Source organism: Odontesthes bonariensis, chromosome 8 (assembly GCF_027942865.1).
Source record: "Odontesthes bonariensis isolate fOdoBon6 chromosome 8, fOdoBon6.hap1, whole genome shotgun sequence".
Taxonomy (NCBI): Eukaryota; Metazoa; Chordata; class Actinopteri; order Atheriniformes; family Atherinopsidae; genus Odontesthes; species Odontesthes bonariensis.
In genome coordinates, this window is record NC_134513.1 from 39,291,240 (window position 1) to 39,305,404 (window position 14,165).

The window sequence follows — 14,165 nt, forward strand, 5'->3', positions numbered from 1 at the left end:
TCTATCATTTAAGTTGTTATTGGTATTTCAAAATGAATATTTTTTTTTACTGAAACAACATATAATGACTTTATATTTATTTGTTAAAATATTAGTGAAATGATCTAGAAAATGTGTCAGATAGGATTCAGCAGGTAAAGATGGTGATTTGTCCCAATCATACGGAGCCCGGTGGAGATCAATCAATATCTTTTTCAGGGGGTTTCAAGAAAGCGTTCTCTCACTTTTCAAAGTGTGCCCTCGCTTTATTAAATCGTGCGCTCGTCTAAATAAAGCGTGCGCGCGTATACATAAACCGTGCGCTCGTCTTACTAAAACCGTGCGCTCACTGCCCCTCAGTCGTGCCCACATTATATACCTTGTGAGCACAATAAACAAAAGTGTGCCCACGATCTGTAAGACGTGCCCACGACATTCTGTATGGCAACAATAAATCCAAATTGCTTGAAACGTTCGCACGTTGTATTAATTGTGGCCACGAAATCTGTTACCATTACAGTGTGAGCATCTCACCTTTTTAATCTATTTGGAAGTTGCTTGGAATGGAACAGTAAGTGCATTGTGCTATGGCGAATGTATGCCTAAGCAAGTATTATGGGACGAACAGTGTCCCTTAATGTAATGTATAATTCAAGTGCTTGGTCTGGACTGTTTGTCAACTGTAACCCTCGTTCTTGCATTATGCCTGTGCAAAAATCAAATACATCGATGTCCCATGGTATGGAGTCGAGGAAGGTGCATTTCCACTTGCAGACGGTCAGATTGGCTTCATCGAGAGGAAAGAGATGATCTTCAGCCCCCCACAGATGCGGAGCCAGGTGCATTATATCCGGTATTCCAGCCGGAACACATGGGTTTCTGGACGGACGGATGCGATGTGCATTCCATGTGTCTTGGATGCTGTTCAATTCATCCTGGGGAAAAAATTAACGAATGCAAATAAATATTTTAGGATTTTCATTTGGCTACAGCCCTGACTTGGGCGCCTTACAAGGCAGCCTTGAGAACAGGTGAGGGTGTGTGAAGTACTTTGAGTCAACTAGGCTCATGATGATGTCATGACTGGACGCCAAAGTTGAAAGAATATTCTTGTATTCCATACCTAGCCCATGGTAAACCCTGATTAAGTCCATTTCAAAATGGTGAAGAATCATATCCTGCTGGTAAATTTGGCTCATGATGTTATGAGAGTGTGGAATCGTGGCCACGCTTTGCTTACTTGTGCCAATTTTAATTAGGCTATACATTTCTTAAATAACGTTAACACGTTTTGTGAATCATGACCACGCTTTAGTAAATTGTGGTCACGAGGTATATAACTTTGTTACTACAACGAGAGCAAGAAACTACTAAATCGAGCGCACGATTTAGGTAAACGTGCGCGCGTTGTATTTCAACGAGAGCACGTTTTGGTTAAATGAGAGCGCACTTTGCAAAGTGAAGACACGTTTCAGTAAATTGTGCTCACGAGGGATATAACGTGAGTACGACTGTATTACAGCGAGTACGCGACATTAGTAATTCGAGCGCACGATTTAGGTAAACGTGCGCTTGCTATATTTTAAGGAGAGCACGGTTTGGTTAAATGAGAGCGCGCTTTTTAAAACGGTTGCACGCTTTCTCGACACCCCAATATATTTCACCTTAAGACTCAAGGGGCTCCGTACAATCACACGATACCAAAAACAAATATTTCATTTAAAAAATCTAAACCAATTAAAGATTAAAATATTGAAATATTTCGAATATTCTTTTATATTAAACCAAGATTATGATGTTCATAATATTAATTAGTCGTTATTAGTTTTTACAAGCACAAATTAACAGAAATTTATATCTAATTATTCTAAAAGTACAAAAATATTTGTTTTTGCACATATTTTCAGATGTCAGAACAATACATTTTTCAAGACGTCATCAGAATGATTGTGGATGATTATTCAAGTGACATTAAGCAACGAGGGGGAAATGAGAATGATGATGAGGAGTGGACAGAAATCTCAGATTAAAGTGATTAGGAAGATTTGTAAGATACCGACAAGACTGTTGCTCATCACTATCACACGAATATGTGGACGAGCCCATAAGAGGAAAGCCCAACAGGACAGGACACAGCAACATTCTGACAGTGAAAGGAAAAGGAAATGAATATTGGAGGAAAAAATATGAAAAATCTGCTGAATTTGTTGGATGTGTTGAGGAATACTTCAAATAATACAGATATGGTGTCTGAACAGGGACATAAACTGTTTTAATTTGACCTAAAAATGTCATGAAAGGTTCCAGGAAGAAAACAAAAAAACATGAAATAAATAATAGTAAGTTTATAAGTAGACAGTTTCTCCCTGAAGCGCTCAGGTCCAAAGATAACGACTTCAGTTTGTCTGAGTTTAGAAGCAGACAGTTCTGAGTTATCCAGGTCTTTATGTCTTTCAGACATGTTGTAGTCTGACCAACCTATTGGGTTCATCTGGGTTATAAAACAGATTACAGGACAGGTCACTTTGCTGCTTTTATCCACGTTTCTTTCTTCTATCATATTTGTTTGTGAACTGTTTTTTACGAGTCATTTTTTTTCTTGGAAATTATCAATAAATAACCATTTATTTCTGTTTTTACTCTGAATAATCTGATTTTAATCGTTTAAATAGTGCTCCAGTGGTGAGCTGTGTGGGAGCTTAACATTTCTGTGAACATGAACTGTGACAGAGTCGCTTTACAGGATGTGACCTGCACTTACTCTGTTTTATTTCTGGTTCTGTTAGCATGGCTAATGTAGCCGCCTGCTTTAATGCTGACAGCTCTGAACCAAACTCCGGAAAAACTCCCGAAAAAGTCCTCTGATAGAAACTACAGATGGTCAGGGAGAGTATGTGTTCCCCAGAACATTTAACTTGGGTTATTTTTCACAGTGACGTCACACAGGTGTTCACACTGTTGTGGTAGCTGGTGTGACGTCATGCTGTGGCAGGAGGGCGGGTCTGTGGTTCTGAGGCGTCAGTCAGAACCTCTGGTGTCAGCACGGACCACCATGGTCCACCCGGTGAACCGGTCCAGAGTCCCCGTGGAACCGGTCCAGAGTCCCGATGGAACCAGAGTCCCGGTGGAACCGGTCCAGAGTCCCCGTGTGACCGGTCCAGAGTCCCCGTGGAACCAGAGTCCCGGTGGAACTGGTCCAGAGTCCCTGTGTGACCGGTCCAGAGTCCCCGTGGAACTGGTCCAGAGTCCCAGTGTGACCGGTCCAGAGTCCCCGTGGAACCAGAGTCCCCGTGGAACCAGAGTCCCGGTGGAACTGGTCCAGAGTCCCCGTGGGACCGGTCCAGAGTCCCCGTGGAACTGGTCCAGAGTCCCAGTGTGACCGGTCCAGAGTCCCCGTGGAACCAGAGTCCCGGTGGAACCGGTCCAGAGTCCCCGTGGAACCGGTCCAGAGGGAGTTAGGGTGAGTTAGGGTGAGTTAGGGTGAGTTCTCTGAAGAGAGGAGTATTTGCTCTGACAGCATCTGGGAGCTGGTTCCACCATCATGGAACCACCAATGAGAACAGTCTGGCCTGAGACTGCCTTGTTTAGAGGGAAGGAACCAGACCAGGTTCCTGGGACCAACACAGCCTTCATGACCGGCTGCTGCAGACCCAGGTCTCTGGAGGCAGCTTCAGGGACTGGGTCTGATTCAGGCAGCCGGGGGGCAGCCATGGAGGGAGGGACCTGTAACCTCTTTGGGTTCTGGGACAGCAGATGCTCTGCCAGGTTCTGGCCCATCTGAGGGGGTTCTGTAGCAGGAGCTGGTGTCAGACTGAGACTTTCAGAGCTGTTGCAGCCTCATTCAGAGTCTGAAGGACCAGAGGCTGTACATGGAGCAGGACCAGTGGGTTCTGAAGGCCACTTCAGGTCCAGCTCAGTCAACTCAACATCGTTCACTTCTTACAAGGTGCTATCGCCATGGTAACTGATCAGGAGCCGGTTGGCTTTTCTTTTTGAGTTTGTCCTCAGATGGAAACGTTTCTGTGGCCTACAATTCTAAAAGTTGTTCCTGCTGACTTTGTTCGGCTTGGGGTTTGGAACACGTTTGTTTTTTAGAATAATCTCTGACCGGTTAAGTTAGGTGAGGACTGAGAGGACTTTCTTCTTCTTAAAACAGTTCTTACAGTCAGCAACATCTAAAAACCCCTTTGATGAAATGGTCAGACGCAGCAATGACCTCAGACTGTCCCATTGAGCCCTCTGACAGGACCTTTGTTCATGATGGGTCCAAATCACATCCGATTTCACCTACTCTGATCTAGAACCAGAACTCCTGGGCTGACTAACAGAGCGGATTTGGTTAACCTAAAGATAACCGGGAAAACCTGCTGTGATCCTTTTGATGAGGCAGTGATGACATCACTTCCTGTCTCTCCCACAGATGTATGCGTGGGAGATCTCCGACCAGCTGCTGCAGCTCAAACAGGACGTGGAGTCCTGTTACTTTGCTGCTCAGACCATGAAGATGAAGATCCAGACATCCTTCTTCGAGCTTCCTCCTGAGACCCACAATGCACTGCGGGACTCCCTGCTGACCCACATCCAGAACCTCAAAGACCTGTCGCCCATCATCGTCACACAGGTGAGTCGGCAAGGGTAACAGCCGCTGATCAGGCCTGGAAACACTTCTGTTCTCCTCCAGGGGAGAATGTTAGAGCCTGCCAGTCTGATAGATAGTTAGTTAGTTATTTAGTCAGACAATTAGTTAGTTAGTTATTCAGTTAGATAGCTAGTTAGTTAGTTAGTTAGTAAGACCGTTAGTTAGTAGGACAGTTAGTTATTTAGTAGGACAGTTAGTTATTTAGTCAGACAGTTAGTTAGTTAGTTAGTCAGACCGTTAGTTATTTAGTCAGACAGTTAGTTAGTTAGTTAGTTAGTCAGACAGTTAGTTAATTAGTCAGACAATTAGTTAGTTAGTCAGACAGTTAGTCAGACAATTAGTTAGTTAGTTAGTCAGACAGACAGTTAGCTAGTTAGTCAGACAGTTAGACAGTCAGACATTAGTTAGTTAGTGTGTTTGTTAGTTAGTTAGTCAGACAGCCAGTTAGTTAGTTGGTTTGTCAGTCCATTAGTTAGTTAGTCAGTCAGGTAGTAGTTAGTTGTTTAGTTATTTAGTTAGTCAGACAGTTAGCTTGTTAGTTAGTCAGACAGTTAGTCAGACAGTTAGTTAGTTAGGTAGTTAGTTAGTTAGTTAGTCAGACAGGTAGCTTGTTAGTTAGTCGGACAGTTAGTTAGTCAGACAGTTAGTTAGTTAGTTAGTCAGTCAGTCAGTCAGTCAGTCAGACAGACAGTTAGTTGGTTAGTCAGAAAATTAGTTATTTAGTCAGACAATTAGTTAGTTAGTTAGTTATTCAGTTAGATAGTTAGTAAGACCGTTAGTAGGACAGTTAGTTATTTAGTAGGAGAGTCAGTTATTTAGTCAGACAGTTAGTTAGTTAGTTAGTTAGTTAGTTAGTCAGTCAGGCAGTTAGATAGTTAGTCAGACAGTTAGTTGGTTAGTCAGACAATTAGTTAGTTAGTCAGACAGTTAGTCAGTTAGTTAGTTAGTTAGTAAGACCGTTAGTAGGACAGTTAGTTATTTAGTCAGACAGTTAGTTAGTTTGTTAGTTAGTTAGTTAGTTAGTTAGTCAGACAGTTAGTTATTTAGTCAGACAGTTAGTTAGTTAGTTAGTCAGACAGTTAGTTAATTGGTCAGACAATTAGTTAATTAGTCAGACAATTAGTTAGTTAGTCAGACAGTTAGTTATTCAGACAATTAGTTACTTAGTCAGACAGACAGTTAGCTAGTTAGTCAGACAGTTAGATAGTCAGACATTAGTTAGTTAGTTAGTTAGTTTGTTTGTCAGTTAGTCAGACAGCCACTTAGTTGGTTTGTCAGTCCATTAGTTAGTTAGTCAGTCAGGTAGTAGTTAGTTGTTTAGTTATTTAGTTAGTCAGACAGTTAGCTTGTTAGTTAGTCAGACAGTTAGTCAGACAGTTAGTTAGGTAGTTAGTTAGTCGGACAGTTAGTCAGACAGTTAGTTAGTTAGTTAGTTAGTTAGTTAGTTAGTTAGTTAGTTAGTTAGTCAGACAGTTAGTTGGTTAGTCAGACAGTTAGTTAGGTACTTAGTTAGTTAATTAGTCAGACAATTAGTTAGTTAGTTAGTTAGTTAGTTAGTCAGACAGACAGTTAGCTAGTTAGTCAGACAGTTAGATAGTCAGACATTAGTTAGTTAGTTAGTTAGTTAGTTAGTTTGTTTGTTAGTTAGTTAGTCAGACAGCCACTTAGTTAGTTGGTTTGTCAGTCCATTAGTTAGTTAGTCAGTCAGGTAGTAGTTAGTAGTTTAGTTATTTAGTTAGTCAGACAGTTAGCTTGTTAGTTAGTCAGACAGTTAGTTAGGTAGTTAGTCGGACAGCTAGTCAGACAGTTAGTTAGTTAGTTAGTTAGTTAGTCAGACAGTTAGTTGGTTAGTCAGACAGTTAGTTGGTTAGTCAGACAGTTAGTTAGGTACTTAGTTAGTTAGTCAGACAGACAGACAATTAGTTAGTTAGACAGGTAGTTAGTTAGTTAGTTAGTTAGTTAGTTAGTTAGACAGTTAGTACGACCGTTAGTTAGTAGGACAGTTAGTTATTTAGTAGGACAGTTAGTCAGACAATTAGTTAGTTAGTCAGACGTTTAATTAGTTAGTCAGACAATTACTTAGTTAGTTAGTTAGTAAGACCGTTAGTAGGAGAGTTAGTTATTTAGTCAGACAGTTAGTTATTTAGTCAGACAATTAGTTAGTTAGTCAGACAGTTAGTTAGTCAGACAATTAGTTAGTTAGTTAGTTAGTCAGACAGACAGTTAGCTAGTTAGTCAGACAGTTAGATAGTCAGACATTAGTTAGTTAGTTAGTTAGTTAGTTTGTTTGTTAGTTAGTTAGTTAGTTAGTTAGTTAGTTAGTTAGTTAGTTAGTTAGTCGGACAGCCAGTTAGTTAGTTGGTTTGTCAGTCCATTAGTTAGTTAGTCAGTCAGGTAGTAGTTAGTTGTTTAGTTATTTAGTTAGTCAGACAGTTATCTTGTTAGTTAGTCAGACAGTTAGTTAGTTAGTTAGGTAGTTAGTTAGTTAGTTAGTTAGTTAGTTAGTTAGTTAGTTAGTTAGTCAGACAGTTAGCTTGTTAGTTAGTCGGACAGTTAGTTAGGTACTTAGTTAGTTAGTCAGACAGACAATTAGTTAGTCAGACAGGTAGTTAGTTAGTCAGACAGTTAGTAAGAAAATTAGTTAGTCAGACAGTTAGTACGACCGTTAGTTAGTTAGTACGACCGTTAGTTAGTAGGACAGTTAGTTATTTAGTAGGACAGTTAGTTAGTCAGACAATTAGTTAGTTAGTTAGTTAGTTAGTCAGACAATTAGTTAGTTAGTCAGACAGTTAGTTAGACAGTTAGTTAGTTAGTCAGTTAATCAGACAGTTAATCAGACAGTTAGTTAGTTAGTTAGTTAGTCAGTCAGTCAGTCACTCAGTCAGTCACTCAGTTAGTCAGACAGTTAGTTAGTTAGTTAGTTAGTTAGTTAGTTAGTTAGTTAGTTAATCAGACAGTTAGTTAGTCATACAGTCACTCAGTCAGTCACTCAGTCAGTTAGTCAGACAGTCAGTTAGTTAGTTAGTTAGATAATTAGTTAGTCAGCCAGTCAGGTAGCTAGTTAGTCAGACTCCCAGTTAGTCAGTCAGACAGACAGACAGACAGACAGACAGTTAGTTAGTCAGTCAGCCAGTCAGCTAGTTAGTCAGACAGCCAGTTGGTTAGTCAGTTAGTCAGACAGTTAGTGAGTGAGTGAGTGAGTGAGTGAGTCAGTGAGTGAGTTAGTTAGTTAGTCAGTTAGTTTGTCATACATTTAGTCAGTCAGTTAGTCAGTCAGACAGGTGGTTAGTCAGTAAGGTAATCAGACAGCTAGTTGGTCATACAGTTAGTTAGTCAGTTAGTTAGTTAGTCATACATTTAGTTAGACAGGTAGTCAGTCAGGTAGTTAGTTAGTCAGACAGACAGTTAGTCAATCAGTCAGGTATTTAGTCAGACAGCCAGTTGGTTAGTCAGTTAGTCAGACAGTTAGTTAGTTAGTTAGTTAGTTAGTTAGTTAGTCAGACAGTTAGTTAGTTAGTTAGTTAGTTAGACATTTAGTTAGTCAGACAATTAGTTAGTCAGCCAGTCAGTCAGACACCCAGTTAGTTAGTTAGTTAGTTAGTTAGTCAGACATTTAGTTAGTCAGACAGCCAGTTAGTTAGTTAGTTAGTCAGTCAGACAGTTAGTCAGTCAGTCAGTCAGACAGTTAGCTAGTTAGTTAGTCAGTCAGTCAGTCAGTCAGTCAGACAGTTAGTGAGTCAGACAGCCAGTTAGTTAGTTAGTCAGTTAGTCAGACACTTTGTTAGTCCAACAGTTAGTTAGTCAGTCAGTTAGCTAGTTAGTTAGTCAGCCAGTTAGTATGTCATACATTTAGTCAGTCAGTTAGTTAGTTAGTCAGTCAGACATGTAGTTAGTCAGTAAGGTAGTCAGACAGCTAGTTGGTCATACAGTTAGTCAGTTAGTTAGTCATACATTTAGTTAGTCAGACAGGTAGTCAGTCAGGTAGTTAGTTAGTCAGACAGACAGTTAGTTATACAGTCAGTCAGTCAGTCAGTCAGTCAGATAGTTAGTCAGACAGGTAGTCAGTCGGTTAGTTAGTCATACAGTTAGTTTGTCAGTCAGGTACTTAGTTAGTCAGATAGACAGGTAGTCAATCAGTCAGTTAGTTAGCCATACAGTCAGTTAGTCAATCAGGCAGGTAGTTAGTTAGTCAGACATGTAGTCAGTCAGTCAGTTAGTTAGTCATGCAGTTAGTTAGTCAGACAGGTAGTCAGTCAGTTAGTTAGTCATACAGTTAGTTAGTTAGTTAGTTAGTCATACATTTAGTCAGTCAGTTAGTTAGTCAGACAGGTGGTTAGTCAGTAAGGTAGTCAGACAGCTAGTTGGTCATACAGTTAGTTAGTCAGTTAGTTAGTCGTACATTTAGTTAGTCAGACAGGTAGTCAGTCAGGTAGTTAGTTAGTCAGACAGACAGTTAGTCATGCAGTTAGTTAGTCAGTCAGTCAGTCAGTCAGTCAGGTAGTTAGTCAGACAGTCAGTTGGTTAGTCAGTTAGTCAGACAGTTAGTTAGTTAGTTAGTTAGTTAGTTAGTCAGACAGACAGTTAGTTAGTTAGTTAGTCAGTTAGTCAGACACTTTGTTAGTTTGTTAGTCAGTCAGACATTTAGTTAGTCCAACAGTTAGTTTGTCATACATTTAGTCAGTCAGTTAGTCAGTCATACATTTAGTTAGTCAGACAGGTAGTCAGTCAGGTAGTTAGTTAGTCAGACAGACAGTTAGTCATACAGTCAGTCAGTCAGTCAGTCAGGTAGTTAGTCATACAGTTAGTTAGTCAGTCAGATAGTTAGTCAGACAGGTAGTCAGTCGGTTAGTTAGTCATACAGTTAGTTTGTCAGTCAGGTACTTAGTTAGTCAGACAGACAGGTAGTCAATCAGTCAGTTAGTTAGCCATACAGTTAGTTAGTCAATCAGGCAGGTAGTTAGTTAGTCAGACATGTAGTCAGTCAGTCAGTTAGTTAGTCATGCAGTTAGTTAGTCAGACAGGTAGTCAGTCAGTTAGTTAGTCATACAGTTAGTTAGTTAGTTAGTTAGTTAGTTAGTTAGTTAGTTAGTTAGTTAGTTAGTCATACATTTAGTCAGTCAGTTAGTTAGTCAGACAGGTGGTTAGTCAGTAAGGTAGTCAGACAGCTAGTTGGTCATACAGTTAGTTAGTCAGTTAGTTAGTTATACATTTAGTTAGTCAGACAGGTAGTCAGTCAGGTAGTTAGACAGACAGTTAGTCATACAGTTAGTTAGTTAGTCAGTCAGTCAGTCAGTCAGGTAGTTAGTCAGACAGCCAGTTGGTTAGTTAGTTAGTTAGTTAGTTAGTTAGTTAGTCAGACAGTTAGTTAGTTAGTTAGTTAGTTAGTTAGTTAGTTAGTTAGACATTTAGTTAGTCAGACAGCCAGTTAGTTAGTTAGTCAGACAGTTAGTCAGTCAGTCAGTCAGTCAGTCAGTCAGACAGTTAGCTAGTTAGTTAGTCAGTCAGACAGTTAGTGAGTCAGACAGCCAGTTAGTTAGTTAGTCAGTTAGTCAGACACTTTGTTAGTTTGTTAGTCAGTCAGACATTTAGTTAGTCCAACAGTTAGTTAGTTAGTCAGTCAGTCAGTCAGTCAGTCAGTCAGTTAGTTAGTCAGCCAGTTAGTTTGTCATACATTTAGTCAGTCAGTTAGTTAGTCAGTCAGACATGTAGTTAGTCAGTAAGGTAGTCAGACAGCTAGTTGGTCATACAGTTAGTTAGTCAGTTAGTTAGTTAGTCATACATTTAGTTAGTCAGACAGGTAGTCAGTCAGGTAGTTAGTTAGTTAGTCAGACAGACAGTTAGTCATACAGTTAGTTAGTCAGTCAGATAGTTAGTCAGACAGGTAGTCAGTCGGTTAGTTAGTCATACAATTAGTTTGTCAGTCAGGTACTTAGTTAGTCAGACAGACAGGTAGTCAATCAGTCAGTTAGTTAGCCATACAGTTAGTTAGTCAATCAGGCAGGTAGTTAGTTAGTCAGACATGTAGTTAGTCAGTCAGTCAGTTAGTTAGTCATGCAGTTAGTTAGTCAGACAGGTAGTCAGTCAGTTAGTTAGTCATACAGTTAGTTAGTTAGTTAGTTAGTTAGTTAGTTAGTTAGTTAGTTAGTAAGACAGGTAGTTAGTGAGACAGTTAGTTAGTTAGTAAGACAGGTAGTTAGTGAGACAGTTAGTTAGTTAGTCAGACAGGTCGTCAGTCAAACAGTGGGTCAGGGTCAGAAGGATCAGAACATTTCAGATAAGTGGGTCAGGGTCAGAAGGATCAGAACATTTCAGATCAGTGGGTCAGTAGGATCAGAACATTTCGGATCAGTGTGTCAGGGTCAGAAGGATCAGAACATTTAGGATCAGTGGATCAGAAGGATCAGAACATTTCAGATCAGTGGGTCAGGGTCAGAAGGATCAGAACATTTCGGATCGGTCTGTCTGAGAGCAGGAAGCCTCCATCTATCACATCACTTATCAACTGGAAGTTTTCTGACACCAGCTTCTGGTATTTAACCCAACTGGGAATTCAGGAAGTTTGAAAACCAGTTTCAAAAGAGGAAATAGTTTCTGTAAGATGCCTGAAACATTCATTCAGTTGAACTTTCTTTAACCTCTTTTCTTCTCAGCTGGCTCTGGCGATAGCTGACCTCGCTCTTCAGATGGCTTCGTGGAAAGGATGCGTTCACACGCTCATAGAAAAGTGGGTATTCTCCCCATCATCTGACCCTGTATGTTTGAGTTGAAAACCAGAATCTGCCTGATAACTCAGCTGGTGTCTCTGTGTCTCCTCCCCCTCAGGTACAACAATGACATCAGCTCAATGCCCTTCCTCATAGAGATTCTGACAGTTCTTCCCGAGGAGGTCCACAGCCGGTCTTTACGGATCGGTGCCAATCGCAGGACATCACCGAGGATCTGGCGTATTACTCGAGCACCGTGGTCACTCTGCTGGTTAGACCAACCTTAGTGTGTTTCTGTGCTCTGGTTCTGGTCCAGACTCTGTTGGCTTTGGGGCTGTTTGATGAAACCCTTCAGATCTTGAGGACTATGACGTTTTTTTTCTCAGGAAGATTGTTTGTTTTCTGTCTCCGTAGACGACCTGCGTGGAGAAGATGGGCAGCGATGAGAAGATGCTCATCAAGGTGTTTCGGTGTCTGGGAAGCTGGTTCAACCTGGGAGTCCTGGATTGCAACTTCATGGCCAGTAACCAGCTGCTCATAGTTCTGTTTCAAGTTCTGGTGAGGTTCACAGTCTAATGTTGGGTAGCTACGGGGTGAGAGGCGCCTGCTTTTCATGGTCTGTGTCTCTTCAGTAGAGGGACGAAACCCCGACCAACCTGCACGAAGCAGCGTCGGACTGCGTCTGCTCGGCTCTCTACGCCATTGAAAACGTGGACACCAACATGCCGTTGGCTCTGCAGCTCTTCCAGGGGGTCTTGACCCTGGAGACGGCCTATCACATGGCTGTGGCCCGAGAAGACCTGGACAAGTGAGAACACGACACATGGCTTTGATGGCTGAGTCGATCGTCCTCAGTTCCTCCAGAAGTTTCTGAGTAGTCCCAGTTTTGCTGTCCAGTGGTCAGAAAGCTCTGTTTCTGGAGCTCTGTTTGGGATTCTGGTCTCTGTTCAGATGTAGTTTGTCTGGATGATCATTCTGCTCTCTGTGGTCCAGGTTGTGGAGATTTCCTTTAACTTCTGGTATCGTCTTGGAGAACATCTGTATAAGATCAACGACGCGGCTCTTCATATCATCTTCAGACCTTACATCCAGAGACTCCTGCACTGTTTGGCGCGACACTGCCAGCTCGATCCAGACCACGTAAGAGTTCTGATCCAGTCTCCACAGAAGCTCCTCTGACCGGCTGGTCTCATGTCTCCCCCATGTTTGTCCACCTCCTCGGTAAATATGATTCGGGTTATTCAGTCATGTTGCTTTGACCCAACAGGAGGGAATCCCAGAGGACACTGATGACTTTGGGGAGTTCAGGATGAGAGTCTCAGATCTGGTTAAAGATGTCATTTTTCTTGTTGGATCCATGGAGTGCTTCTCTCAGGTATTTTGAACTACTTATCTGTTTCACATGAGTGTGTTCACCTTCATTTAGTGTGAATTTAATTTTCCTTCTGTCCTCAGTTGTATTCTACATTAAAAGATGGCAATCCTCCATGGGAGGTGACGGAGGCTGTTCTCTTCATCATGGCTTCCATTGCAAAAAGTGTTGATCCGTGAGTATCTGCAGAGGCCCGGAGACGCTTTGACAAAGGTGCCAGCTGTTCCCTGCCCTGCTTTGTTGTGGTTGTGTAAGCAGAATTATCCTCCATGTTTCAGTGAGAACAACCCAACGCTGTTAGAGGTATTGCAGCAGGTGGTCTTACTTCCAGAAAGCGTCCACATGGCAGTCCGGTACACAAGCATCGAGCTGGTTGGAGAGATGAGCGAGGTGGTGGACAGAAACCCGAGGTTCCTGGGTACGATGCCAGAGGGTTCACTCCTGTTGTCTCAGATTAGTACGCCATTCTCCTGGAGTGATCTGAGATGTTCACTTCCTGTTGAAAGTCCTCCTGTTAGCTCTGAAGTTAAAATGTTTGTGTGCTTCTCCTGGCTCAGACCCAGTGTTGAACTACCTGATGAAAGGCCTGAGAGAGAAACCGCTGGCGTCTACAGCGGCGAAGGCCATCCACAACATCTGCTCAGTGTGCAGGGATCACATGGCTCAACATTTCCAGGGGCTGCTAGACATCGCTCGGGCTCCGGACTCCTTTGCTCTGTCCACTGAGGCTGCTGTCGGACTGCTCAAAGGTACCTGCATTACACCTGAAACAGGGTCATAAAGGTAACTGATTGGTTGGCTTTGAGCTTTAAAACTGCTCAGTCAAAACTCAAGTTTTACCCCAAAGCTGTCATAATAAACCAGAAAACAGACGACCGTTGAAAAGGTCTGTGGGGGATGATCCCAGAAGGGTTAAAGGGAGAGGGCGGCGTGGCTGTTGGTGTTGGTGCTGAGATGGTTAAAGGTTGTAGTTATTAAGTGGTGGTTCTGGATCAGCAGAACTGTTCAGAACAGTTTGAGTGTTGATTAGAATAGGCTCGATGGAAGAAAACGAACAACTGAATAAGAGTTTTTGATGAATGGAAGAAGGATGCTAATTATTTCGTAAAACCAAAACAAACCGGTGTGGATGAGTTCTGGGACGTGAAGGTCAAAAGTCACATTCTGATTTGTCGTCTGAATGGAATGGATCAATAAACTGACCAACTAAAAGACCTCTGATCTATAGAACCTGCGAGTTGAAATGTTTTGTAAGTGTGATGAGGATTAAATACCGCAGTGTTGCATAAACCTTCAGAAAAAGAAGAAAGGATGTGACACCAGCAGGACAACTTTGTAATGCTTAAAACTATCATTTAATTTGGAATAAGTCCAACCATTATGGGTCTGTTGTTAAACAAATGTGGCATGAAGTAGTTCCCCTCGCTGGCCTGACTCGTTTCTTAGTAATTCTGGTTTCATGTCTGAACCT

The 14,165-nt window shown here is 41.7% G+C and overlaps 1 pseudogene; it reads left to right on the forward strand.

The window, feature by feature from the left end:
* The first annotated feature begins 2,959 nt into the window (after nt 1–2,959).
* On the forward strand, nt 2,960–13,475 carry LOC142385728 (transportin-3-like; annotated as a pseudogene).
* The last annotated feature ends 690 nt before the right edge of the window (nt 13,476–14,165 follow it).